Here is a 25,943-nt window from a genome sequence, read left to right as displayed (position 1 = left end):
ATGTCCCCGGAGCCTATACGTTTCGACAAGGGCAAAGGTTTGCCTGGGGGGGGGGGGGGGGGGGGGCTACAGTTACTGTTTTACTGAGTACAACTCCTCTTCCCGAAACGTCGATGTTCCTTATTCAACGAATTCGCATCACTAGTGGGCGGAGATTGCTGTTTTAAAATATCCTTTAAATATTTGACGTTCCAACTTACAGCTGGATGAAAGTGACAAAATCGTTTTGAAGTTAGTTCATCAGAAGTTTAATATTCATGGACATTTCGTGTACATTTTATACAGCATACACAAGCTGTCATCTTGTGGTTCTTTCGTCAACTTCCAGTGGTGGCCGTTTGGCACTCAGAATAACCTGTTTTTGTTACTTTTATTTCCTTTCTCCGTATTTTTCGCGCTATAAACCAAAGCGGAAGTGCTTTGTTGTGGGAACAAGTAATACAAAAAGTAATAAGTAATTTTTTATTAACTCTCTAGAAGTAATTCAATCTATTGTACAATTTTTATTGTGTGTGTCCGGTTGCTCGATGAGCGGCTGAAATCAACGGACCCCGAAAGTGAGTGGTGCCTACAAGCAACACATGGTACAGAGGCCACATTTCGCTGAAAAGGGTGACCTACTGATAACGTTGCCTCGAAGAGGCAACGTTATCAGTAGGTCACCTTTTGTAGCCCACCTTTTTGTGAACTGGTAAGTTGATAACGTTGCCTCGAAGAGGCAACGTTATCAACTTACCAGCCCACAAAAGTAACCCGTTACATTACTCATTACAGCAAAAAGCAATGTAATTACTGCAATTTCGTTACTTTAAATGGACACTAAAGCCAAATAACAATTTATGTCAGACCAAAAATTAATGTATGACAACATCTAAAACGACAATATTGTGAACAACCGTGCCCTACTTACCGAGAAATTAAGGTAAATGCAAAAGAACACAAGCGCCGGAGTAGGACGTTTTCAAAATAATCCCGATGACATCAAACGGACTGCCTACAGTTATTCACTAGTAATCGATCTAACTGCACTAAATAAAGAACCTTTCGTACATGAAGAGGCGCAATAAAATGCTGATTCTTCGTTTCTGTTTGATTCATGGAAAAAAGAACCGCTATGGGGAATGGCGTGAGTGGTTCAAAAATTCAATTCTCGCGTGGTTACACGGGACAGATGCTGCCATCTAGCGGGGTGCAGTTGAAACAAAAAAGGTCTGCAATCTCGAAGCCAATTGCGGGAAAATGATCAATGGCCGTTTTAGCTGTTGTGGCTCCCGCTGCTTTCGGGTGCCGCTACAAGTGCAGTAAAGCCGGGCAACGTTGTGCACGGCAACAGTGACGTGAGTCGGTCCGGTCGGTCCGCTTCTTGAGGCGGGTAGTTTGAAGTGCGCTAAGCCGATGCGGACCACTAAAACGTGATTTCAATTTCCAAAATAAGCCCTTCCTAGGCACAAAAGTAACACTACGAGGTTTCTGGACCGCTATTTCAACAATCAACGTCGACTTAATAGTTGCCTTTAGTGTCCCTTTGACTCTGCAGCTGTTGTGAGCGAGGTATAAGCTGCTCCTGATGATGACGAGCCTCTCCACGTTTCCTCGAAGCAGAAATGAAAAGGTTGGACAAATGTAGGAACACGCGGACATACAGGGCGCTAATCCAGCACCTGCCTCGGAAATACTGGTTCTCTGTCCCCTTGAAAGATCGCAACTTCCGAAAAGGTATTGACTTCCAGACAGGACCGTTTCCCGCGCACTAAATCTCTGCTTACAACTTTGGTTAGAAGTGTGACATATCTTCTGGAACCCTCTTGTCGAAAGCTTGACTTCAAATTTTCTAGTCTGTTGAGCATTCGTCCTCATCAGAACTTGCTGTGTCTCGTTTTTTGAGTTTAGCAATTTTTGTACGAAACGCTTTGATTCACCCGCTACGGGCACCGAGCACAATGCACTTGAGAAGCTTGTTATACGTGCAGAACTCACGCCGACGGGAATCCGTACTCCTCGTAGATGAAGGCGTCGGCCCCCTGGGACGCAGGAGCACCCTTGGCGGAAGCCGCAGCGCCTCCCGCTGGTGGTACCGCCCCTGCTTGCGATGGAGAGGCAGTGAGTGAGTAAGTGAGTGAGTGAGTGAGTGAGTGAGTGAGTGAGTGAGTGAGTGAGTGAGTGAGTGAGTGAGTGAGTGAGAGTGAGTGAGTCAGCGAGTGAGTGAGTCAGTGAGTCAGTGAGTCAGTGAGTGAGTCAGTGAGTCAGTGAGTGAGTGAGTGAGTGAGTGAGTGAGTGAGTGAGTGAGTGAGTGAGTGAGTGAGCGAGCAAATATGAACAGTGCGATTGAGTACGAATGAACGTGAGTGAGTGAATGCGATAGCATGTGAAGGAGCGAGCGAAAATTGAACGTGAGTGTGTATGAACAGTATGAGTGAGTGTGATAAGCACAACTGTGGTGGTGTTCTATAAGTGTTTAAGTGTGCGGTGCAGCGTCCATCGACTGGATAGCGATCGAATCAGGATCAGGCGATTAATGCCAGCCCGCTCAGCCTAGATATTTAGCAAATAAGATCGGGCTAAAATAGGCACAGTTCATGTAGTGGACACTTGACGGCATACCACTCCTGAACGCAAAGCACAGCATCCGGCCTTTACTACACTGTTTAGAGTACAACTAGGCCCCACAACTGCTTCTACAATGGCGCACAAGGCGTACTACACCAAATGAAGTTGCTGCATGACGAAAAAGGCATACTTTGGACATTATTGTGCTACAGAATATTAACCACTATCTTTCTCACGTGCTTTCTCGGTGTTATCGCCATGCGTCCAGTGTTGAGAGCACTAAGAAAAAACTCGGCACATTGGCAAAAATACATGACACAATTTTAATACGAACGATGTTTACTTTCTGCCCACCACAAAGTTGATAGGCTACAAACGCAAACCCCATTCTAGGTCAAAAATGCCATGTCAACTTTTAGGTAGGTAGTAACACGTTGAGAGGAGTGGTTCCGACGTTGCATTGGGGACCGCGTATTCTTGCCTCGCGAGGTGCATGTGGCCCGCAGGCCAGAGTATGCTGACTTCTGCTATAGTGTACAATTAGGAAACTCTATAGGTAAGTTCAAATTACTGGAACGTAACTGAAGAAACACTACGCGCTTTTAGGACAAACAAGCGACGGCAACGCTCCCACCTGCGGCTGCGGGATGCGCCTTTCCTGCCGCAGCCATCGCCCCGGCCTTGGCTGGGGTAGGCGTGCCCACTGCGTCTGGAGCCTTGCCGCGGCCGTAGGCGGTCGACGACTGCGTCGCCGGTGGCTTCGACATTCCCAATGGCGTCAGTGCTGACGACACGGCTGCCACCCTGCAACACAAAGAGCAAATTGAATGTCATATATTGATGCCCAAAAGTCAGAAGACGTCAAAAGAAGGAAGAGAGGTGGAGTTGGAGAAAGTGTATTGATTGATATGTGGGCTTTAACGTTTAAAAAACCACCACATGATTATGAGAGACGCCGTAGTGGAGGGCTCCGGAAATTTCGACCATCTGGGGTTCTTTAACGTGCACCCAAATCTGAGCACACGGGCCTACACCAGGAGTTGGAGAAAATATACAATACAATATCTCTTTTGTATTGACATTAACCTTCGGTGCCAAAACCCGGAGACTTACATAGAAGGTTCAACTTAAACTGAGTACGACGTATACAGCGAGCAACGGAAAGCAGAATAGGTGCAACGTTAAGGGACACAAAAAGAGCAGATTTAGTCAGGAATCGAACGGGTGATGAGGACATTTTGGTCGAAATCGAGAAGAAGAAATATACGTGGGCAGAGCACGTAGGCAAGATGACCACTGTTCCTTAAAAGTGGTTAACTGAATTCAAAATTTGAAGAGAACTCAAAGGTACGACGGGGCAACATGTAAATGTGAGCAGATGAGATTGAGAAGTTTGCGGGCATAAGGCAGCGGTAAGTACGGGGCCGGGATGATTGGCGGAACAAGAGGACTTGGCCTTACTCTGGTCGTAGTAAGCATGAAGAAGAAGAAGAAGAAGAAGAAGAAGAAGAAGAAGAAGAAGAAAAAGAAGAAGAAGAAGAAGGAGGAGGAGGAGGAGGAGAAGAAGAAGAAGAAGAAGAAGAAGAAGAAGAAGAAGAAGAAGAAGAAGAAGAAGAAGAAGAAGAAGAAGAAGGTGGTGGTGGTATGATGATTATGATGATGATGATGATGATGATGATGATGATGATGATGAAGCGGAAAGATATCACCTAAAGGCGAATGTCACTGGAGTGAACGTTTCCACAAAATGAGTTGCTTGGGGAGACGCTAAACAGCCTCTCCAAATACGAAGAACGGGTGCGTTATTCTTTTCGGGGCATTTCCCGTCTTTTTGGCACAATTCGTCGCAACACTCTGCTGGCGTCACGAAAGAGATGAGCTGCCGAGTGGTCCATATGCGAGGGATATCAGCCACAAATAGTCTCCTACCCTGCTATACAGTGCAGTCTTGCCTCGCACGACTACTCTGCGCGATCAACTTGTTTCACTTCGTTTTCTTCGACTGTTCAAGCGCAGATAAGCGTGATGTCCTGATAGGCTCAACTCCTAGTGCTGCTCACGCTCACGTGATTTATGGTGGAGATAACACCCAGGGGAAGTGTAGTGAAGATGATCAAGAAATCGCTATCTCGGTTAGGGCCATTTATTGTTGCTACTTATAACAGTGGCGGTGCAGGAGGCGGCTGTCACGATTGTAGATATGGAACTGTTTAGTGGCTGAGCCTGTGCCTCAAAACTGAGTAACTTAGTGTGCAAAGAATGCATTCTGTACACTGCTAACGGTGACCTCAGTGGTCAGCCTTCGGCAACTTGGTTGTACGACCGTGACCGGCGGCCAAGCATTGCGGTCTAATCTTGACGGCGGCCAAGATTAGCCGGTGGCCAAGCATTGCTACGGTGCGCCGCCAGATAATCTCGGAGGCCATGGTACGTGCAACGCTACCGCTTTTATGCGCGACTGATGAAACATCGCAGCGTCATTGTTGCTGCACGGGTTAGAGCTCTCAAACAATAAACTCGACTATACGCCCTAACAAAGCAATCTGAAATAACCCGACTGATTTTTTTTGTTTGTTTTTTCAGAGGCTGAAGCTCAATCACACGCGAACGAAGGGAGCGCCACAATATTCTCTAACTGTACATATATCTCAATGCCCCAAGATTTCAAATATATACTTAAGCACAGACACCTTCCTACCCTCCTTATGGTTAAACGTGTTGCGTCTTGTAAAAATCAGCGCGAATGGGACGGAACACGAGAACAAACGGAAACACAGTACGAACTGTATGTCCTTCTATTTTCGTACTCCATCCTATTGCTGATTGTGCACTGCAGCTGCCTGAAGGATACCCAAAATCACATTCTCTGGGAATTCCAAGGGCACCCACCACCAAAAACAACACTACCGTATTCCTCCCTCGTGGCGTGGGAGTCACTCCTGTCGTCAACTGTATACCATGTTCAGGCAGAGGTTATTAACTGGCCGAAACAGTCGTGGCAAGTGCCCTTCGAACCACATGCAAGGTGAATTCAAAACCACCCCCTTCTGTCGTTAATAAAGTTGTCTCTCTTTCTACAAGACCCATCAAATCCAACTCCTGTTACGAAACACTCTGGAGGATCACGTACCTGCCGACGGATCCCCTCCTCGGTGCCGGAGGCACGGGGGCAGGGCGAGCCGCCCCTCTGCCCTTTCCCGTCGTTTGGGTGGGCTTCATGTCCCGCTTGTGCTGTCCCTCGAGGTCGACTCGATGAACGTGGGGCCCTGGAGGAACCAAACACTTCGCGTCACTGTTGAACGGTTACTCGCCCGAACCTTCGGTGGGAATCGGCTCGGATTTGTCGTTCCTTTCACGCCTGCTCGTTAGCACCGCAAGTTCCTGCAGTCCTGGACACCGTAGCGCAAAGAACTACTTGCTGCGCTGCGAGCCGACGCCTGGCGCTCGCGATGGCCAGCAGGGATATGCGGGTGCTCGTGCAAGCGCCATGTAGCTCGTGTTGGTGTTGATGATGATGATCCGAAAGATATATAGTGCAGAAGAAGAACTCTAGCGAAAAAAAAACACTCACCCCCACATTCACAAACACTCTTCGACTCGACCGTTCACTCGAAACACTCCTTGAGGGCTGTTTTTCCATTAACTAACCACCCTTCACTCGAAACGCAATATGACTTGAGAAAATCTCGAGTTTTTCTCATCGAGGTTCGCCAATCCCACACAGTGGCACTGACAGTTGGCCGAGATCGTGTGGGGTCATAGTCAGGAACGATGCAAGAACACGAGACACCAAGCGAAAAAAAAAACGGCGCCTGTCCTTGTGTTTTCTTTGTTTGGTGTCTCGGGCTATTTCGCCTTTCCTAATCATGAACCTCCACAGTGGATGTGCGCCAAGGTTATTAGGCGAAAAATAACAATGTTTTGAGACAAGGGGTCGTGAGTCCTTTGGGTGGAGCCCCAAGAAGTCCAAGGCTCTACTGGATGCTGCCGCTTTCTTGACGTGACCTAGGATCGCACACTGTACCTCTGTACGTGAGAGTTTAACCCAGTTAATAGGTCTTATCTAGTGCTATTCCATTTACGTCCTAGCTGCCGCAAACCTGAAAACATGGACATGTTGTAGCAGATTAGGGCCGCGCTAGAGGACTACGGGGAGCATAACGCAGCTGGCATGTGCCACAGAACTGACAATTGGGCAAGTTCGAATTGATTTATAAATATGTTTTGCACAACACACACAGAGATCAGAGAGAAATAGACACGCTTGTGTCTAATTTTGGTCCGTGTGTGCGCTACGCAAAAACAGTCATGCGTCACAGAAATTGAACAAAGTCCCTCTACTCACTTCAGGTCCACTAAACTTTCGGAACGAAGTCAAGCAATATTGTAGCAGTGATGCCACCAGCTCCCCCTCTTCATTTTTTTAACAAGCTGTCAGCGTTTGGAAAGTTTTATTTCAAAAATTAGGTTTTTTTTTTTCGTAATATTATTTTTTGGAGGGTGGCTACTTCATCGGAATATAAACAAATGGCAGCATATCTACAGAGTGAATGATGGAGAGTGGGGCGAAGCATCCGTCCGTCCATTCGTTCTTGCTTCCGTCCTTCCATGCGTCCGTCTGTGTGACCGTCCGTGCGTCCATCCACCCGTCCGTGCGTCCGTCTGATCGTGCGTCCGCACGTCCATCCGCGCGTCCATCACTGCGTTAGTCCATGCATCCGCCCATGCGTCCGTTCATGCGTCCATCCGCCCATGCAGCCATCCGTGCGTCCGTCCATGCATTTGTCTGTGTGTAAATTCGTCCATCTAGTCAACACTCTAAGTATCACCATCTCGCATCTTTCCATCATATATTCCCCATGTAGAAGCACCGCCATCCAGCGGACATTCAGAGGACTAAACGAGAGGTGGCACACGCACACTTTCTTGCGGCTTGCGCTTCTAGTCTACTTCCCACCTTTAACCACCTCGAGTTCATGGTATATGCTAGTTCACTGTATTCATGGCACTGCGGCCCAACGCTCGCTAAACCTTTCTAAAACCAATGTGGTTACGCCCAGCGAGTATAACCTAGCAACCCTTTCTTGTCAGATAGGGCTCAATGTACATGCCAATGGCTGCTAAATGGGAACGAGAGACAGGCAGAATTCGGCTTTTAGTTAACGAGCACGCTGCGAATTTTTTTATTGTTCAACGACGCGCAGGAGAAATCTCCCACCGGCACCACCTTGCAGGTCAAAGCGTAAGAATGGTTACGCACTACGACTACGACGAGGAACGAACAGGTGCGGACGGCTTGAAGCTCTTCCATGGTAGAGTACATAGTACTCTAAATCATTTTTACGGCCACCAGATTCTTCGACAATCGCCTCGAGTGGGCTGGCGCAAATATTCCTTGCAACAAGTCCATCATTATCATCACCATCATCATCATCGTCCTCATGTCAGTGATTCGGTGCAAGTCATGGCACCATTGTAACTCATCCACATAAGTTCATTATACCGCCTGAGACGCTTTCATAGGTAAGAGAACCACTAGATAAGTTTTACTTTAGTGTATTTTGAATAACTCCTTCCAAACATTTGCAAATTTCGCTAAATGCATTGTGTATATTTCAACGATGTTCTTCCCTTGTGTTGAAACGCAATTTTTGACGGTTCCAACGAAAGCCGCCCCCACCATCGTCCTCATAGTTCATACCTCTATCCGTCTTTACTGCCATTCCCATTCTCCACCGGTGAGAAGCAAGCCAAAGCTTTGTTACATCTTACAGACAGTGCAACAACTTCAACTTCACCTCCATCAAGCATAGCAGGAGTGAACTACGAGTGGAACGAGAAAAAAGCATCACAAGGACAAATGGTAACACAACGGTAAGGGCGCTGTCTACCGTTGTCCTTGCGTTGCTGCGCTGTTGATAAGCTGAACACTAACCCAACTCTGAATACTAACTTCGCATCATTTTCGATTGCACGGAAGAATACTGCGAGCGTGCGGAACTTACACACAGTTCAAACCACCCACCGATGACATTGGATCTGTCAGTCAGCGAGCTACCAGAGAAGAAGAAACAAAATGACACGTCGGTATGGAACGTTGAATAGCAAAAGCTCGGGTGCCTGCGTCACTGCACGTTTTCCGTGACTCACGTCAACGCCCGCATTAAAAACGGGGTAGCGCTGGCCATCAGCCTCCGAGTGCTAACCGGCCCGCTTTGTCTAATGCAACGGTGCCTGTCATGATGTGCGCTGTACACCAACGTCCAACGCCCCCTCAATCTTTCTATCCCTATTTATTTATTTATTTATTTATTTATTTATTTATTTATTTATTTGTGTGTTTGTTTGTTTATTTATTTATTTATTTATTTATTTTTCCTTCCTCATGTCTTTCTGCGCCTGATGCTCTTGAGACCAAAAAGGTATCTTGCTTCTCTCGAATCCTGAGACTCTTTCTTTGATTTTCTTCCTTTCTTTCTTTTTTCTTCTTTCTTTCTTTCTTCCTCACTTTCTTCTTTTCTGCAGAAGATGCTCTTGGCAACGGACTGGTATCTTTCTCTGCAGTCCTGACACTGTTTTTCCCTCTCTCTCTCTCCTTGAAGTGAAAGATTCAGAGAAGAAGCGAAAGACCTGGCAGAAACAGTGAACAGCAAGAAGAAACGCACAGAAAAAAAGGGGCGAGCCACAGGTGGTTTCCGAGCAGCAAAAAAAAGGAGGGCGATGAGTGAGTTGCCCAAAGAAAGATGTAGCGCAATAAATAATACGCGCTCACCGCCCGCATCACACCATACGGAGTAGTCGGCGATGACGCCGCTCAGAGAGGGCGCTTCTGAGACTACGACGACGGCACGATGAGTCAGCCGTATTACAGGGAGGGTCACACACAAACACACCCGCCTGGCCGGCGGGCAACCATTGCCGCACCCCTAACAGCAGGGAAGGCGCACAAAAAAACAGGCTTTCCCGGGGACGCCGCACAGATTCGTACGTACGGGTCTTCGCGAGAATGGCAGAGTGTTGAGAGCAATATATATATAGCGTCCGCCGTCTACACGGGGTGGGTGAGACACGTGTGAGACGTGCCCTGAACTCGAAGGCGCACGTGGCTTCTAGGGCAGGGTCCGGTTGTGTGTGTATGCGGGGGCTGGGGGGGGGGGGGGCAAATTAAGCGTAGGAAGTCACCATTGTCGAGACATAAAGTGGAGAAGAAGCTGATATTAAAGAATGAAGTAATTTATTATGGCGGCGGTTTTACATCGCAAAATCAAGATACGATCATGAAATGCGCCGTAACAGATGGCTCCAGAAAGTTTGACTACCTTGAGATCTGGAACGCACGCCTCAGTCTGAGCGCACGGGCTTCCAGCGTGGCTCGTCCCCTGAATTCCGGCTGCCAAGACAGGGATTCGATACCGCGACCTTCGGTAGCACCAATACCACTAAACACCCGCCGTTGGTGATATTACGGGAGTGCTGGTGCCGAGCCCATGGAAACAACCTACGAAGAGAACTGAGTTGGTCGCCAGTGTTCAACGTTCATCCGGTCCCCTTTAGTGTTGCACCTTTATATGCTATCGCGAGTGATTTGAAAGACAACACTGAAATCCCATTTTAAAAGCGGTTAAGTGAATTTGGCTAGCGCAAAAGTGTTCAAAACACTCAATTTCCAAGTGGAATTCTATGTATCTCTTGCAATTCATACCTTCAAAAAACAGTAATCATTCATGAAGTGTGAGTTCCATCTTCTTTTTCATATTGTTCAACACCATGCAACCACGCGTAATTCGGTCTGCCTTTGGGTGCGCCTCTTTTGCGGTTTTTATCGAAACTTGACTGCTATAAAGCCTACCCAGCTGAACCCTCATGTAAAACCCCTGAACCGGGGCCTTTGAGGCAACATAAATAAATATACAGTTAATAATGGTACAGAGCGGGAGAATCATAAAACTACTTGAGGAATCACTAAAAAACGTACATTTTTTTTTTGGAAAAGCAGTGCTAGCAGGCACTAACTATAACAGTACACTTCATTTCCTATTGCTAACTCGCTAAAAAATAATTTTCTAGGCGTAACAGCATGTACAGACAGTATCAGAAGATGAAAAACAAGACGCAGCGCTGATCATTTCTTTCTTTTAAATATATGTTTTGTACTCGCCTGTGGGCTCTGTAACGTCTATAAGCTGCGACATCAACTACACTTCACCGACCACTCCTCGTGAAACAGAATTAATAGTACGACTCAACCCTGCTGCCTTCGTCGCGAACGCTGTACATCACGAAAGCGGGCGTTAGCGCCAAACAAAGCGGAGCGAAGCCCCGCATACACGACGCCCAGACGAAAAGAAAAAACGTTCCAAATAGAGGATGATGAGGCAGGTATAAGTAGATCTACGAAAGGAGGGTCAAGGCGCCGAGCTGTCTGGAGCTTGATAAGCGCAGCTCTGTCCTGGTGGGCACGAAGGCGTAGGTCGTGTTTACGACATGTGTCCTGCGTTTAGGGCTATAACCACGTGACCCCGCCGCCACGTGCTGATGAACCGCGTGTACGTAACACGCCCACGCAGATGTTGCGCACCGGAAACGAGTCTGCTACACTCTACCGCCGCGCCCCTAGCGGCGGCGACGCTTATCCGTCACTGAGCGACAAGCGCGGGTGGAGATCTGGGAGGTCGCTCGTTAAAGAAGGAGTTCTCTCTGTGTGTGTGTGTACATAACAGTGAGATTACAGGCCTATAACCGACCAGGACTCTTCACAACACAGCAACCTGCGGCGTTGTGAGCTTTGTGTTTTGAAAAAAAACTTGTTGAAACAATGCCGCAGCAAGGAACATCAACTTTCTTTGCGCAAGACTACTCCACAAATCGTCGCCCGGCGCCTAAAGCAGATCTAGAAACCGAAGCATACGTCAACAACATAAAGGTTATCAAAAGACTCTTAACCAAAAGAGGTAAAACAAAATAGTACAACTCAGGAAAAACGACGACATTTAGCCACCCAATAATCAAAGCATGTGACAGAACAAAAGGTTAACAAGGAGAAAATAAAACGCTGTTGACCAGAACTAAAAGGTCATGATTCATGATCTAACGCACACTGCTTCGCACCATCGTCAGCATTCACTTCGTGAATATGCGTATATTTCTTTTTTATCCCTCCATCCGCCCGTTGAACTCCTTCGTTTCAACCGTTTCGACCGATACAAAGTCGATACCAGAAGAGAACTCGGCTTTCGGCGCGTTCTCCAGCCGAAGCGGTCAGGTCTGTACAAACGCGACTCCTCCAGCTCAACCAATACCGTACAAGTGCGGGCAACATGCGCCCTACCGGGTCGCTGCACGTACCGTCCGGCGCTGACGTCAAAGCCGACGACGATCCATCAGTATTAGGGCCGGCCCGTGGCAGCCATTACGAGAGCTCGGACAACGCCCCCGGTCTGCGGCGGGGATAATGGGAACACGCGGCGCATGCCGAACGGAACAACAGTGAGCGCGCGTGTGTGACAAGCCCATTCACGTGTACGTGGACTCGTCGGCGAATCGCCTCACCTATAGCCACCAAGTGACGTGATTCTTCACGCCGCCCGTCCCAGGTCTACCGGTGTTTTTTTTTTTTTCGACGTGATTGTCTCTGACAGGCTCCGACTTGATTCACGTTTTCGAAGTGTCTAACAGCATTCAAAAAACAATAAATACACGGCATATCCCCGCATTGAATGGTGATGAGTGGGCGGAGCAGTGGGACCGTTCGGTGTTACCGTAATTACCTGTGACGTTGACCACTCGTGCATTTGAATGAGTGACAAAACGGGGGGTACAGTTAAATTTCAACGTTTATTGGTCATAAATCGTATGTTGCGTTGTGTTGCGAATTTCGTTTTGCCTTCATTGTTACTACATACTTTGCGGGATATTAGATAACAAGCCTGAAGTTGGCCGAGAAGAGGTCCGTGCACGTTCCCCCGGTGATTTGATTGATTGATATGTGGGGTTTAACGTCCCAAAACCACCATATGATTATGAGAGACGCTGTAGTGGAGGGCTCTGGAAATTTCGACCACCTGGGATTCTTTAACGTGCACCCAAATCTGAGCACACGGGCCTACAACATTTCCGCCTCGATCGGAAATGCAGCCGCCGCAGCAGGGATTCGAACCCGCGACCTGCTGGTCAGCAGCCGAGTACCTTAGCCACTAGACCACCGCAGCGGGGCACGTTCCCCCGGTGGTTGTTGCTTGTTTCCAGTCATACGAAATGCATCGTAGAGCACCTCGAGACGTCACATACTGCACAAGCCAGCCGTTGTCCGTGATCATCATCTTCATCACGGCTACGGTGCACCTCAACGACGCCAAAGGACAAGCCTTGACATTCAGGAGCTTCACCCCTAAAACGGCCGATATGGGCTGCCCACATTCCTGTGTTCCCGAGGCGGCTTCTATAGAATTGCTGCCGGCGAGTTCGGCTCTCAAATAGAAATGGTTCAATTTGTCGAAGGGGTTTGACGACCCAAAGCTTAATAATGGAAGCTCGAGCGAGTTGGTAAGCGTTCATTCTTGCTTGATACAGCGCACACGACGACGACGACAGGCGCTGTCCATGTTCTTTTTCTTCTTCGTCGTCGTCGTCTCGTGTGCGCTGTCTCAACCAAGAACCATCCATAGCCAAAGCATCTCTGGCTATGAGAGAAGCCAGAGATGCTTTGGCTAAAAGAACCCGGATAATTTCGACCATACTGGGTCGCTCAATGAGAAGCAAGATATAACAGTGGACGGACCTCGACGCTTTTACCTCCATCGAAAATGCACCACCAGCACCAGGATTGAACTCACAACTTTCAAGTCAGCTGCCAAGCATCGTATTTAACGTCTCATGAGGAAGCATGGTAGATTCTCACCAAGAAAGACAGTGTACTATGTATGTAGCTGCATAAAGGTAATGTAGTAGGTAATTGCCACATGCAAACGTCGCCCAGGCCCTTATACGAGCACACACAAAACATAAGCATTCAAGATATACCATGCAGCAAGAAAGCACGTACAAGTAGAATAATGCGCATGATGTTCCTGAAGGATTCGTTTAAGCCCCTATCGTAGTTTCTTTTCTTTTTTTTTGTTCTAAGTATAGATTGCACAACCAGAGCAGCAATACGCCCATAAATGATTCAACGGGAACGCAGCAAGACGGACAGGCCATCTTTAGAAGAATGAAGAGTGGCGGGAAAAAATATCGGCTTCCTGCCTTATTAATACGTTATTTCTAGCCTAAGAGACATTAATTGCTACACTCGCCACCGCAGGGGTTCTTCTTGTTCCTAAAAGAAGGCATCCAGTCTTATCGCTCTTCAACAGCTTCCTTGAAGTCTTAGACCACACCCATCTCAATATTTCGTACGTTCCGAAATCTCCTGGCCCCTAAGGTCCGGCGTCCCGCTGACAACGAAAGTGCAATAAGCTCTGGATATATTTGGTTCATTTTTTTTATTATTTAGTATGTATGGCTCGCGTACTATAAAAATACATCCTTCGTTTTTTTTTTCTTCTCTGAATTTTCCTTCTGCAGCTATACTCCCACATTTACCGCCTGGTGTCTATGGTCCCTATTTGTAGGGGTTGCGGTTGTATTAGGTTCGGTCATCAGCGTATTAGTGCCACATAGATGCAAACCCTCATTGTGTAATGTTCTGTATGCTTTAGTGAACTAGTGTAAAACACTTGCAAGAGATTCAATTGGCCTCTGCCAAATTAACGGGTTCACAAGTAGCCTACAATTGGCAACCTTGACTGCGTAGTCTTCAGTACACTATAAAATAGAACGCTTGCAAGAGACCAATAAAGTGGAAGAGAACCAGTTGCCTAATACCAAATTATAAGGTACATTAGCACACTTCAGCTGGCAGCCCTTACTTTGTAATTATTTATACGATCTAATGAATCAATGGAGAGCCCTTAATAGAGATCATTGGCTGCAACTAAGGTGGAAGATCTCCCCTCCCAACAAAGGCCAACCGGTTCGGTGTTTGATGATGATGGTGCCTTAAATATGACTCGTGCTCACTCAGGGGGATTGGCCAAGAGTAGGTTACATCAGTTGGAAATTTTCATTATTGATTATTTGTGAGAAAATAACGTTAGTAAAATTAATCCCATTCAGACCAGATATTATAGTCATTATCTTGAATACAAATGAACATGATTAAAATCCGTACTATAATAATAATTTAAAAAAAGATAACTATTGTTTGTTAAGCTTTCAATGCATTAATAGGACACTAATAGCCAGTTAAAGTCTTATTCGTTTCGTCTGGTGAAGGTTGGCACAAAGGACATCAAAAATGTTCTTGCAGCTGAAGCCCAAAGTCGAAGCACCGAAAGTAAGTATATTGTCACTTCACAAGTTCAGCCCCAGCTTGGAGAACGGAGTAACAAAAAGTCTTTTTCGTATCAACCTGTAACGGCGACATTATGAACATGATCATCTGTTGTTTCGGTTTCTGAACAAAAGTTGCACAGAGGAGATATTACCAGACCAGCCCCGCGAGAACACGAATTTCTTTCTTTCTTTCTTTCTTCATTCCTTCCTTCCTTCCTTCCTTCCTTCCTTTCTTTCTTTCTTTCTTTCTTTCGTTCTTTCTTTCTTTCTTTCTTTCTTTCTTTCGGACTTGGTATTTTGTTCCAACTTTTTTTTCTTCTTGGCTTATCGTGTTCACTGTTCAGCCAGTATGCAGGAAGGAATGCTTTAGTGCTCTATGGTTATAGCATATTCGTCTTATCGAATTGCTGAAAAGTGGTGGCGACGTGAAGCCACGATTTCTTACTTATCTCTCTCTCTTTCACTTTCTTAAAGAAAGCCTGCGCTCTAGCTACAGCACTCTTCTCGGCACTGTGCGTTGCGTCGCAAATCAACGAATGAAAGGCCGTGGCAAGCGATGGACCGCTTTTTCGCTATTAAAGCGGCGGAGCGTGCTCTGGTGATCGTGCGAGATAAACGGGTGCCGTCTCTCTCAATACCCTTCTCATCCTCTGCTCGGTGCGCGATGTTCAAAAGTATAACTCATTCTCCCCCATTTTTTTTCTTTTGAACGCATGTATTGCCTCACTAAGCTAAAAAAAACAACAACAGACAACCTAGAGCAAGAGCACAGCCTATATGGGAAGAAAATGCCGATGATCACTGCACCCATTACACTGGCTACTCGACAGGCTACAACACACCTCGCAGTCTTCATATATCTTTCCCAGGACGCGTGCAAAAAAAGTGTTGACAAGCCGTACCGGTGTGGCCCTTGTGGCATGAGAAGAAGGTTCGTTGATGTTTCGGAGAGAAAAAAAAATCGCTAAACTCAATTTCCCATCGCATCACCCGTCGTTGAGTTGGGGATTCTTCCGCTTTCGTTTAGGCGTGGTTATCAGCCTGCTCCCATCGTACTGTTTTAAAATGAGAAAAAGAGCAGGTCAAGGTCACGGCCGAGGGGGGGGGGGGGGGCGTAGAAAAGATTAAAGAGGCGGCTTCATCTGAGCTCTAAAGGGAGGCATTTCGTTTTAGTGTAACCCGGACCCGAGGCGTTGAAGTTCACCCTCAAAGTGGGTGTGAACGCAATCACTTCCACTTTCGACGTCTTAGTCAAAACGCAGCCGGGCGCGCGCCTCGGCGCTTTCGTTTTCTAAGAGAGGTTCGAGTTTCCATAGACACCTATAAGTGTAGGCCTATGTGTAGATGATGCTGTAGATCCGTTAAGGACTGAGGTAAAGGTCTGTATAAGGACGTGGTGGGGAGGTCTTTTATCTTTTACGGAGGGGTTTTCAGGATACGGGCGTGTTTCAGGTGGGTTTCGGTACAACAACATCGGTCTGCAGTTTTGCCGTTTCGTACCTTGCACTAAACGAGCAGTAACGCCACATACGCATAAAAAACGGTTGGGATCTTCTCCACTCACGTCAGGATATACAAAAATAAGCAACACATTCGTTCAGCAACGCAGCATTGTGGAGCCCATTCTTCATGGGTAAATGCGTCTATACGAGGAGTCCCGCGAGACCGGAATCGACTCTTATTGGCCTATGATGCAAGTTTCATCGGATGGTTTGAAGAAAACAAAATGTATATTACGGGTCATAGTTCGGAAATGGGATGCATATAAATTTTACGGTTTGAACAGGGTTGGGCACCACCGAGCAGTTTTTCAGGAAAAGAAGAACTAATGTCTTATGCTCGCTAGAAAAAATTTCAAATTGGCAGTTCTGCGGGAGACTCGCAAAACAGCTTTATTAAAGGGGAGACGGGGCTATTAATAGCGGCAATCGTTTTTGTGCGCAGCATGCCACAGACACGGCCGTGCTGTACTAAAGGTACAGCACGGCCGTGTGAGCACTTTTCATCGCTAATAGAGACAGCGCCAACTTTTTCCGAGCAGCGAGATGAAAAACCGCGAAAAAGACGCAGGGGGGTAGCATTGCCTTCCATAGCCACCCTACCTTCGGTATGCTACGCTCCGCAATGGTCATCCCTTTTCCCGGCGGAATCTATAGATGGGAAGTTGCATGCGGCGTATCTCCGACGTATTTCGGACGACGCGTCAACTGGCGTTTCACACAGAGGAATTACAGTGATAGCGAGGAGAGATATGTTGTCCAGTTGCATATGAACGCGCGTAAGCGCATGCTGTACTTTTGGAGTACGCGATAGCGTAAGCCATCGCGTAAATGGCCTCGCATCTCCCGATCACAATTGACGCTGTTCGAAGTGTCTGTTACTGTACGTATAACACAAAGTGTGGCAAGTACGAAAGAACGGCATTTGTTAACCAGGGAAACAAACAGAAAAATCATCCAAGGAAAACACAGGGATTGTTGTTAACTCTCTAATGCAATAACCGGGGCGTAATTTGCATGTTATTAAAGTGGACGTGAAAGCACGCTTTCCGTAAATGTGATCCGAACCCGCAACCTTCAGATTACGTCAGAAGATGGCAAGGGGCAATGACGTTTTTTTTTCGCATGCTTGTCATGTCTCATGTCGTCATACTTCGTGTTAGAATTACGCGGTGATTAAATCTGAACACTTACGTATTGACACGATCCGATTCACAAGTTATTGACAGTGGCCGCATGACAAAAGTTGAAAATCACACAACCCACATGCGTACTAACACAGGTGCGTGAGAAGATTCCCATGACTCATACACTCAGGAAGAAAAAAATAAATGTCTTGCGCAACATGAATCCCCTTACAGCCTGTTTAACAGGTCGTCTCAAGAGCCCGTTATAATCACGCTCTCCAGTAATCGTTGTCTACCACAAACAACGAGACTTAAGCAACCAAGCTTAGCAAACCGTCAGGAGAAGCTAAACGCAACAGGCTCCTAACGGGGACTTTCAAACAGATGGAAATTACTCGGCGCAGCGGCTGGAAATACGCTAGAACCTTCACGCCACTTTCGCGGTGAAGAGTCCTTCAGCGCACTTCGTCTTAATACCTTGGTCCGCATAAGAACTTAATACGACGAGCACGCGCACGTTAAGTTGTTAATCCTCGGAGCATATTCTCCTAATGGCGGTATACTTCCAAGTCAAACTTCCTTCCCACAGTCGGGCATAATCCAGCAAAGGTACCACGCCAAGAACACGTACAGAGTTGGTCTTCCCGTGCGGCTTCTCCCTACGGCGTTCATGTCTGTATTTTTAAGGTCTCAACACATTAGGCGCGGATAAAGGATTAAACAATTTATGCGCGACAGCGCACATAGGCAGACCACCAGTAAGCAAGCAAGCAAGCAAGCAACGAAACAACCAGAAAGCAAGCAATCACGCAAGGCAGCGTGAAGAGCGTGCCGTAATTACGCGCTAAAAACCTCGAAGCTCTAATCTCTGCGTCGTGATCCATCATAGCGCGAGCCTCTCTATAGATCCATCTATGTATCCTTGAAGCTGTTGGGCAAAGCGGCGCGCCAGACAAACGCACCGCCCCCTGGCGGTCGTAGACAGACCGAGTTAAAGCGCATTCGGCGTCCGCAGCGCAACACAAAAATAGGATAAACGTGATTCGAAGGGAAGTTTAAGAGCAGATTTCACGCTCCACACATCGAATGTCTATTCATTAATTACTCTCACCTCATGGACGTATAGTGGTATATATAGGCCGAACGGGGAACGATTTTTCGTCACACCGGCATTGAGCGTATACACGTATGCGTACAATACTCGCGTCTGTCTTAAAAATGAGTAGCTTTTCTTTTTCGATGCTTAGTTGACTACTTCCAAGTCAGTACAGCACTCACAGATACAAGTGCAGCATGATTTTTTTTTACTCGGTGAAACGACTCGTGTGAGCAATAGCTCGAGGTACCCACGTAATGTCGCGACGAATCTGGTCTCTAAAGATGACGTTGGTTCAGGACTACGCGTTCGAGTGAAAATGACGCCGATGTGACTCGAATTGAAGACGCTGGAAACAAAGATACGTGCGTCACTGAGCCCTTAACTTTCCTTTTTTTTTTCTAGCCGTGAGTACTGTGCGAGCGAAGTCTTGACAGTCGTTAACATTTTGCCATTGCGTGCACTATATTTCAGGTGGTGAGTCATCCGTAAGACTTGCTCACACTATCAAAACAAATGGCAGCGTGTTTCCTAACATCCTTTTTGTAACCGTCACAGTACCCATAATCGGGCCTGCACGCCTTTCTCCTGAAAAAAAAGCTGGGCTCTCACCACCCTGCTATCAAGAATGCTGCCATGCCAATAGCGTGCTTGTGGTTCTGGACGTTGAATTAATGCCAGAAAAGGCATGCTAGGAAGACAAAGAATATTGTCGTGAGAGACAAAATAATCCCTTTACACTGACTTTATTTTAAGATCACGTGTATTTTACGAGAGCACCCATCCCTGTGTTGTGTATGTCTTATAAGGGGCGTAGCCAGGGGATGCATGGCATAACGGGATCAAAATATATTTCGGCCTACCCCACTGGTGTGAATGGAAGTAGGGTTTCGTGAAATCACTCCTCGTATGTTCAATGGTCACAGCTAGTCGTGGCACTCTAGCGAAGCGGGTCGAGATGGGGACGTCCCGATTACAAGCCACGTCAGCAGGAATCACGCTTCCATGTTTGGTGTCCTCAGCTGTTAGCTGTGGACTATTTTCCCTCCCGCACCCGCATTTGGAGCAAACGCACAGACCCTTGAAACAGTTAAGTATTGCCGTGGCCAGAGTAGAGCCTCTGACACTCTAGCCAGAGTATACGGGCTGCTGCTTAGCGAACTCTAGCGGTCTGTATACTGTCACGGGGTCGTGACGTGGCCGAAGACAGGAGACTTCTTGTTGGGATTTAACTGTTTATTTGGGCGAACCTGTGCCCGGTAAACAGAAAGTCCAATTACAGCAGCAGTCTCGCACAGATAGCAGTCTCAGACTGATAGCGGCGAACGGAGCGTCGGCCTTCGATCAACAACTGACAAGCGGCGAAGCGCGTCGGCATTTATACTCCCGCCGTCGAATGTTCTAGCGCTATTGCTGGCGGCGGCGTACGTTCCAGAACAATCTGTACCATTCGCACAGTGGGCGTGATCTTATCGAAATGATCTACTACAGTCCGGAACCCTCTCGAAAACTGCAGGCGCGGTTTGCGCTGAGAATCGTGTGGTGTTTTGGGACGATAACAAAAACTTGGGAAATGGAACGTGGCAATACTTTAAAAGGCCCCTGAACCACACCGAGTTCAAGGGTGAGACTGTTGTTTCTGTCTCGGCTTCCCAACCGTTCGTACGGGCGGTATCTCCTCCTCACCGCTTAATCCTTCATAAAACATGGAATGCCACCACTACGCGTTAAGCCAGTCAAGATTTCGCGCTTTTCAACAACACGCTACCATCTCAATGTGCGCAGTCGCAAACGCGGAGAACGAAGTGAAATCAGCTTATCGCGCATGATATTGTCATGCGATACGAGGCAGGCCGCGCATGCGGTTTCACGGCAAAGCAAGGTAGGTAACGATTCGCAACAAATCTCTCTCGTATATCGACCAATGGAGAGCTTATTTCTTCGTGACATCACGTTAAAAAAAAAAAAAACAAGGCAGCTGCCATCACGAATTGTGCCGCCAAAATGGGGGACGTCAAAAGAGAATAAAGCACTCGTTCTTCGTAGCTGATATTTTATGAGGTGGTTTAGGGGTCGTTTAAGGACAGGCCGGACACTCTTGATCGTCCGTTCCATCTGTCCAGCTGTCCCCAACCAAAGATCGCTGCCACCTTCGAGTGAGCGAAAATCTGAGCGCAGTTGGAGGACGTCTGTGCCACTTGCGCTGATTTTGAAGCATGCAGCGAACAGCAACTTTCCAAACGTTGTGGTTGCACTGTGCCGAATCGGCCGAGCGCACGAGAAAGCACTCAATCACGCTTGGTTAGTTCGACTCGCGAAAGAAATGCTTCGCGCGTACTGCGAGTGCCGGATAACTTCCTTTTCTTGATCTGATATGCAAATGTGTACTGGTCCAGTATCAGCTGTCTGTGGTCGAGTCGATTCGACTCGCACGAAACCGCAGGTTTAAGTAGCTGTGCGCTATTGCATGAGCAATCTCGTCTGAACAGTTCACGTAACTTCGCAAGTAAAGCAGTTTCACGTCGTGTGGGAAAGGGGGGAGGGAGCTTATACGCAACGGTTTCTTCAGCATCAGCAAGCTCTTGCTGCCTGCTGCCGATTCACAATGCCCAGGAATCTATTGAAAGCTGCTGGTCTCAAAGACAACATCGGTGTATGCGGAAAACAGATCGTGACATGACTTTTTCGGCTCCCAGCTAGCATAAACTGAACTCGCATGAAGCACTGCTGCTCACACCTCAGTGGCCGTGCGGACAGCCAGAAGAGCGAACGTTGCCAAGTCCATGAAGCAACAGCACATCGACTGCATGTTTGCCCGCTTTACGTATCACAACCACAGACACTGCATCTAAGCTAAGGAATCTGCTAAAGTAAGTGGTGCTTTCTTATCAATGTATTGTCAGATAGTATCAACAACTGACGCAAGGGCACTTACAGATTTTCATAACAGTTTGGTACTGGACACTATACTGTGGCGAACCCAACGTCTTTGCCACAGTCTGCGGTTATTGGGCACACCCATCACCTCTTTCGCTCCCCATCACCACTCATCATCACTATTTTCTTCCATATTTTCTTTTTCCCAACTTCAGACTACCAGGCTAGATCATAACAGTTCAGCAGATTTCAAATCATTTTTATCTATCTCCCTATACCCTTCCCCCTCTTTCTCCTATATTGAAGAACACCTGAACTACCTAGGATAAATAAAAGTACAGTCATTTCGAGCATGTTTTATTGACCTTTTCATGGCCTTGTACTGTATCCTTTCATTACTTTACCTTCTTCGCTCACTTAGTGGGCGCAGCATAAAAACCCCGTTATAGCGAATAACTTATATGCGATTTCCTTTCCTCTCCCTTTCTCATCGAATCTCGCAAGCCTTATCGCGCTCTTCGACTGTATCCTTCTCCCGTATTTCTATGAGACGTCGTGACGCTGGCAGGGTAATCGACGTGACGTCAGTGCGATATCTGTAAGGAATGTAGCACATCGCCTCACATTCGAAGGAAGTCATTATCGTCTGCAGCTGCCACGGGAGCTTAGCACCAAGTCTTTTGTGACAAGTAGTCGCATGCCCCCCCCCCCCTAGTTTTTGTCAAATCGCTTGATTGCAGTCAGTGTACAATATCTATCTATCTATCTATCTATCTATCTATCTATCTATCTATCTATCTATCTATCTATCTATCTATCTATCTATCTATCTATCTATCCATCTATCTATTCAGCTATATATCTATTTATCTATCTATATATCTATCTGCCTGCCTGCCTGTCTGTCTATCTGTCTGTCTGTCTGTCTGTCTGTCTGTCTGTCTGTCTGTCTGTTTGTCTATCTATCTATCTATCTATCTATTTATCTATCTATCTATCTATCTACCTACCTATCTGTCTATCTATCTATTCCTCATTACCTCCATCTCCTGTCCCACCCCCAAACCCCCGCGTTTCCATCCATATGTATGGAGTAGAAAAACTAGAAAAGGCTTGCCTATTTTCAGCCCTTTCTGTACCTAGTGTGCAGATTTTTGGAATTGGACAAAGTGAAGAAGCGCTGCTTTCTTGTACTCATAATCATGTTGTATTGTATCTTTTACCGCTCTCCTCTGTAATGTCTGTTCACCATGACGTCACCATAAGCAAATAAATAAACGTCCATTAATCCTCCCTGCCTTTCCTTTGTTATCTCTCTGTCTCACTCACTCGCTCTTCTCGGCGTGTTATATCTCTAGCAGATTACACACTACGTCTAGAACTTCACTGCCTATACAAACTCAAGGTGCCGTTCATGATGACGTCACCGTATATCATCCATATTCGAGCTGCGAAAACGGGGCCACTCGGAAGTCGATCCGGGCGAACGAGGTCGTGCCCATGCTTCGTGCTCCACGTCGTAAGCGATCTTCCGCAAACGAAAGAGTAGCCGTAATGAGAGGAGAAAACCCGAAGTGCAGCATGGGCGAGGCGCTTACTTAATGTCCAAATTAATGAGCCCCGCATAGTTCACGCGCCTTTACGGCATGCATGCCTGCGGAGCGAAGACGGGCTAACCTAAGAGGGCGCCGCACGCAATCTGCTGGAGAACGTAATGGCGCCGGAGCTATAGCGCGAGCGGTAGCTCGAACTCATTAACGCTGCTTCACACACACGTGGGATACATCGAATTGGCGAGCCCTAATTCAAACCGGCGCCTCCGCGCACTCAGCTTTCTCACCCTGTTACACGACTAGTGCCGCGTGTCTCCCCAAAGAGCTCAATGCGGCTGTGTTCCGCGTTGAAATCTAGTCCGTTTTCATAAAGGGCTATTTTTAGAGCGACCGCCTTAGATATGCCTCGTCAGAGAGAGAAAGAGAGAGAGTGAAGTAAACGTCTATTTTGAAACAGTGCCTTGAGCAATACCCGGTGTCACCCTGAGGTGGGAGGGCTCCTTAGTCCAGGAACCCTCTGGCTTCTACTGCCCTCTTGGCCATGGCGACGAGTTGCTGTTGGTCTTCCAGATCCTCGAGAGCGAGCTTCGCCTCCCACGTTTCGGTTAGGTCTTCGTTCGTCCCTCCTGCTTCATTGTCAGTCGTTTGTTGTTGCAGATTGCGTCTGGCAATACACTGGCATGCAAGAAGCAAGTGTGCCAGGTTGTCCGGTACGTTCCAAAGCGGGCACATAGAGCTATATCTCGTTGGGTAGAGACGGTAGAGATGGTTGGGTAGAGACGGGTAGATGCCTCGTCAAGTTCAAAAATTAACCGCTGGCGGTACTGACGGCGTAGGCGTCCACACGCATGGTGCAGAGCGTCATCACGTGATGACTTTACCATACGACGTCAAAGGTCGCCAAAATTTGTGACTTCACTGTGACGTCACACAACGTGACGACACGTGATGGCGTCATCACATGGACCATCAGATGGGCTGATCACGGAGGCAGTGCGAAACTAGGTGAGGTGTAGAAAGTTCATTATGCCTCCAATCTTAGAGGCAGTGCAAAAGCATACACGTTCGGTGCAGAAAGCTTACGGAGGGGGGCGGAGCATAATCAGTGAATCGACTGAGAAGAAAAGATGGTTTTCGGCTTCCAATCGTCTTAACTAAGCGAACGAATAATGAACACTGTGATTTTTCTATTTATTATTATTACGAAGACCTGTCCTTGGGCACATTGACATGGTGGCATACAATACATACACAAATTAGCCTCAAGTATATAGGAAGTCTATAGTAGTAAGCGGTTGAACGGTCCGTGAATCCAGCGACCAGATTTGATGGCCAGTTAAGCTCAGACGCGTTGCGCGAAAGTAGTGAAGATATGACTTAAATGCAGGCCTGTACAAATTCACAGCAAGTGTGTTGCAGTCACGTGGCATATCAGGGCTTCACTAAATAGGCGCAATGTAACACAGGGGCCACAAATGGAATAAGCGTGATCCCGACACGAACCCTTAGCAGCGTAATTCCTCACTAGGTAGGTTATTCAAACTACCAGGGAGGTCTGGTCCTCACGGAGGTATCCCAAAATTAGCCCAGAGCTTCCAGAACATTGTGTCCCTGCGGCCTTAAGACCCATGACCTTGAACGACAAATGGCAACGTGCTTGTCGATCATTTGTTTCTTTCGTTTTGTCCTGCCGTGGTGGTCTAGTGGCTAGGACACTCGACTGCTGACCCGCAGGTAGCGGGATCGAATCCCGGCTGCGGCGGCTGCATTTTCGATGGATGAGAAAAGGCTGTAGGTTCATGTGCTGAAATTTGGGTGCACGTTAAAGGGGTACTGACACAAAAACTTTGGCAGCGCGTTTTTCTGCTGCAATGCGTTGCTGGGGGCCTGTCAGTCACGACACGACACATCGTTTGCTGCAGCCCGCGACGCATAATTATTTACAGGCCCCTGATTATCAATCAGTTTCAGTTTCGTTTTGAGAGAGTTCCAAAAACTGGGTACGACTGTCGCCATTTAGCGTGTGAAACTCTTGACCACGTCGGCACACAGAACTGTGACGCACTTCCGCATGGTCCGCATCAAGTCCCGTTTCCTATTCCGCACCTTGGAATAGGAAACGGGACTGGAATGTCGCCAAACACAAAACATTCTAAGCGTGAGCCACGGCCACGCACTCGCAACCAGTCATCGAGAAATATAAACTTTGGGAACTAACGCGGCAAAGGAAAAATGGCGGCTATCTCGTCATCGTAACTTGTTTTGTTAACCGCAGCGTGGTGACGTGAGGAAAGTAGGGTGTCACCTCGGGGTGACCTTCGAGGGTGTCTATAGCGCTATGGAGTCGGTCACTCACGCAATCTTCGAAATTAATTTAAGATACCGTCCAAGCTATATTCGCTGTTGATATCTTGCAGATGATATAGGAATGTTCTCGAGAATCGACTCCGCAGGCTATCTCAGCCTCTTTAAAGAACCCCAGGTGGTCTAAATTGCCGGAGCCCTCTACTACGGCGTTTGTCATAATCATATGGTGGTTCTTGGACGTTAAATTCCAGATATTATTCTTTTGTTTCTTTCTCCTTTTTTTTCAGCAGAAAAGGAGCAATAAGTTTACGTTGCGGATGTTGGCTGGGATTCCTAGCTTGAAGTACCATTTTTGAGTATGCGGTGCAAGAATGGAAGCTGTAGTGCGTGAAGATCAAAGAATTCACTTTAAATTCCGTTCAAAAAAAAAAAGCACGCTGAGTTCTCTGATTCCGTTCGAGCCCGAAATGGACCATGACGCTGCGAAAAACAAATTCGCCTCATCTCATTCGCGCATTTGCGATCGGAAAAGGTGATTATCTGACACATTGTGTTCTTCATTTCG

The 25,943-nt window shown here is 47.2% G+C and overlaps 1 protein-coding gene across 1 annotated transcript in view; it reads right to left on the bottom strand.

Moving 5' to 3' along the window:
* Nucleotides 1-3,232: 3,232 nt before the first annotated feature.
* The window catches only part of LOC142765726 (uncharacterized), a 66,352-nt gene continuing 43,641 nt past the window's right edge, over nt 3,233-25,943 (bottom strand). The window contains exons 8-9 of the transcript XR_012884373.1: nt 5,678-5,813; nt 3,233-3,351 (exon numbers count right to left, since the gene is read on the bottom strand). The gene's annotated coding sequence lies outside the window, so the exon portion shown is untranslated. The remainder of the gene's footprint in view (nt 3,352-5,677; nt 5,814-25,943) is intronic.

This window comes from Rhipicephalus microplus, chromosome 6 (genome assembly GCF_043290135.1).
Source record: "Rhipicephalus microplus isolate Deutch F79 chromosome 6, USDA_Rmic, whole genome shotgun sequence".
NCBI classification, from domain to species: Eukaryota; Metazoa; Arthropoda; class Arachnida; order Ixodida; family Ixodidae; genus Rhipicephalus; species Rhipicephalus microplus.
This window is presented reverse-complemented; position numbering and strand designations above follow the sequence as displayed.